Raw genomic sequence first — 3,948 nt, forward strand, 5'->3', positions numbered from 1 at the left:
GGGGTCTCTAAGGTGTAATGACTGAAGTTTCAGGGTCTGTGTCACTAGTTTGAGCTGGAGGTATTAGGGGGTCTGAGTTCAGGGTGTGAGGTCTGTAAACTCTTTGTGGGTCTGTGTGCCAAGATTTGAGTCTGAGGTATTTGGGGATTTGTTTTTAAGGTGTGAGGTTCTGAAATCTTCGATGGTTTCTGTTCCACAGTTTGAGTCTAAAGTATTTGTGTTCTGTGTTCAGGGTGTGAGATTGCTGAGCTCATTGAGAGACTTTGTTCCAAAGTTTGGGCCTTAAGTATTTTGTGGTGTATGTTCAGGGTGTGACGTCTCTGAACTCTCTAAGGTCTATGTCACAACTCTGTATAAGTCAGAGGTATTTAGGGGTCTATTTTCAGTGTTTGATATCTCTGCATTCTCTGAGGCTCTTTGTCCCAAGGTATGAAGTGAGGTGATGAGGATCTATGTTTGGAGCCTGAGGTTTCTCAACTCCTTAAGCATGTCCCAGTGTTTGAGCCTGAGGGAGTCTGTTCATGGTGTGAGGTCTCTGAAGTCTGAAGTCTTTGAAGTCTGTGTTGTAAGGCTTGAATCTGAGATACTTGTGAGTCTGTATTCAGGGTATGAGATCCCTCAGATTTTTGTGGGTCATGTTTTAATGTTTGAGTCTGAGGTATTTTCAGGCTTGTATTCAAGGTGTGAAGTGTCTGAACTCTTTGAGGGTCTGTACCAAAGGTTTCATGTGAAGTATTTGGGGGCCTATGTTCAGAGTTTGAGGTGTCTGAACTTTTAGATAGTCTAATCCCAATATTTGAGTCTGAGGTATGCAGGTCCATATTCAGGGTGTGAGGTCTCTGAATTCTTTGGTGGCTTGTGTCCCAGTAATTGAGTCTGAGATATTTGGGGGGCCTCTGTTCAGGGTTTGAGGTCTCTGATCTCTTTGAAGGTCTGAGTCCCAAGGTTTGTATCTGGAAGTCTCTGTTCCAATTTTTGAGTCTGAAGTACTTGGGGTCCATATTCAGGGTGTGTTTTGTTTGAGTTCATTGGGGTCTGTGTTCTAATGTTTGAGTCTGAGGTATGTGTGGGTCAATTTCAGGGTGTGAGGGTCTCTGAATTTTTATAAGACCTTTGCTCCAAAGTTTTAGCATGAATTATTTGGTGTCTGAATTCAAAGTGTGAAGTCTATGATATTTAGAGGGTCTCTTTTTCACTTTTTGGCTGGTGCTATTTGTGGGGTGTGTTCAGGGTATAAGTCTCTGCACTTACTGAGGGTTTATGTTTCAAGGTTTGAATCTGAGGTACTTGGGGGTCTGTGTACGGTTTGTGAGAGCTCCAGAATCTTTGAGGGTCTATATTTTAATATCTGAGTCCAATATATTTGGGAATTTGTATTCAGGGTATAAGGTCTATGAACTATTGAGGTTCTGTGTTCCATGGTATGTGTCTATAGCATTTGGGGGTCTTTTTCTGTGTGTCTCTGAATTCCGGAGGATCTGGGTTTAATGTTTGAGTCTGAAGTATCTGGGGATCTGTGTTCAGGGTGTGAAGTTTCTGAACTCTTTGAGAGTGTGTCCCAAGGTATGATTTTGATGTATTTGGGGTCTGTGTTCAGAATTTCAAGTCTGTGAACTTGTAGAGGGTCTGTATCCCAATATTTGAGTTGATATATTTGTGGGTCTGTGTTCAGGGTGTGAGTTCACTGAACTCTTTGGGGGTCTCAGTCCTAAAGTTTGAATCTGAGGTTTTTGTGTAATTGTATTCATGGGGTGAGTCCTCTGACCTTTTCGAGGGTCAGCACTCCAAGGTTGCATTTGAAGCATTTTGTTGTCTGTGCTCAACCAGATGTGAGTCCTCTGAGTTGTTGGAGGGCCTGTGTTTCAAGTTCTTAATATAAGTTACCTGGGGGTCTGTTTTCAGTGTGTAAAGTCTATGAAATTTTTGTTGTCTGTGTTCCAAGGTTTTAGATATTTTGGGCCTGTATTCAGGGTGCGAGGTCTCTGAGTTTATTAGTTGTCTGAGTCTCTTGACTGATTGTGGGTGAGCTCCCTGAGTTCCATGGGGGTCTTTCAGGCTGTATACAGTTCTGTGTGTAGGATGTAAGATCTATTTATTGTTTGGTGATCTGATTCCTAGGGTATGAGTGCTGTGGCTTTCAGGGGGTTTGAGTTCAGGGTGTGGATTTTCTGAGTTCTTTTGGAGGGGTTCTGTGTAAAGGGCTCTAAACTATAAGGCTGCACTGTGAGCTTTCTACGTATTTGATGGTCTTTTTTCCAGTATGTGTTTTCTGTGGCTGTTTGGGGATCTGTGCCTCAGGATATGAGGTATCTGAACTTTTGGTGAGTCTGTTCAGTTGAGGTTTGTGCGGTTTTTGGAGGTTTGTTCCGAGGGTGTGAGGTCCCTGAGTTCTTTGGTGTTCTGCGTCTAGCACATGAGCTCTCTGAGCTGTTCAAATGTCTGTGTCCCAAGTGTGAGTTGTCACAGCAGCTTGGATGCTTGGATAGCTCTCTGAGGCCTTTGGGAATCTGTGTCCAGGATTTTAGGACTCTGACCTTTGAAAGGTCTTCACCTAGGCGCAGAGGTCAATGAACTCTTTGGGGATCTATTCTCCAGGTTGTGAGGTCTGTGCATACTTAGGGGTCTACGTCAAATGGCCTAACTCTAAGAGGGTATTTGTCCCAAATGTGAGGTTTCTGAGCTTTTTGGGTATGTATGACCTAAAGTGTGATGTTAGCAGGCTGCTCGAGGGTCTGTTCCAGGGTGTGAAGACTCTTTACTGTTTGGGACTTTCCATTCTGGGTGTAAAGTCTGTCAGCTGTCTAGGGGCCTGTGTCCAGTCCCGGGTGTGTGGTCTTTGTGTTATCTGTGGATCTGTGGCCACAATGTGAGGTCTATGGGGGTGTCCTTCCATAGTGTGAAGTCTCTAAGCTGCTTCAGGGTCTTTATCTCAAGGTAGGAGGTCTAGGACCTGTTTGGGGGTCTGAATGGAGGACATGAATTTGTCTTCAGCTCCTGATGGACAATATCTTCATGACAATCATCTCCTCACTGCTCTGTGACATCTCAGTTGCCTTAACCTCTCGGAGCCTACCTTCCTCATTTTTTACTCAGAGAAATCCACACTCCCCTTACAGTGACTGTTCTGAGGATTAAGTGTGACCAAGCTTTGTGAAGTCCCTGGCACACAGCCCAGGACCTCATTGGCTTTCATCAAAGAGGGTCCCTTAATTATGTTTCCCTCACTCTCACCTCTCTGTTGAAGAGATCAGCACCCATAGGTCTGTGGGAAAAGTTTTCCTCAGTGCGGGCAAAAGCTCTTCTTTGCCCTTCTGAAGGACATCTGTGTCTATCCAGCAGGTGGTTGCCCCTCTCCATCCTGTCTGGGCCCACATCCATCCATTCATCCATCTGGGAAAGAAGAGGCCCATGCCCTCTTCTGATCCTTCCTGTGGCCCAGTCAGGGTGGGAGTGGGGGTATCCAGTGGACTCAAGAACAGTTTGGGATGGTTCTGGGGCCTAAGCAGGGATTTATGTGAGGATTTTCATATTCTTGCAGCATGACCTGGGGTTCTTTTGTTTCATCAGGTTGATGTTAGGACTAAAATAATGACAATAATTTGGATAGGTAATAAACTCATACATACATTGGATAAAACACAAATGCACCTATATCCGGAGAAAACTATAATTCAAAAAGATATATGCACCCTATGTTCATAGCGGCACTATTCACAATAGCCAAGACATGGAAGCAACCTAAATCCATCCTTCCAACCTTCATCCATCAACAGATGAATGGATAAAGAAGATGTGGTATATATATATACAATGGAATATTACTCAGCCATAAAAAAGAATGAAATAACGCCATTTGCAGCAACATGGATGGACCTAGAGATTATCATACTAAATGAAGTCAGAAAGAGACAAATACCATATGATATCACTTATATGTGGAATCTAAAA

The sequence above is a fragment of the Stenella coeruleoalba genome (assembly GCF_951394435.1).
Source record: "Stenella coeruleoalba genome assembly, chromosome: X".
In the NCBI taxonomy this organism is placed as follows: Eukaryota; Metazoa; Chordata; class Mammalia; order Artiodactyla; family Delphinidae; genus Stenella; species Stenella coeruleoalba.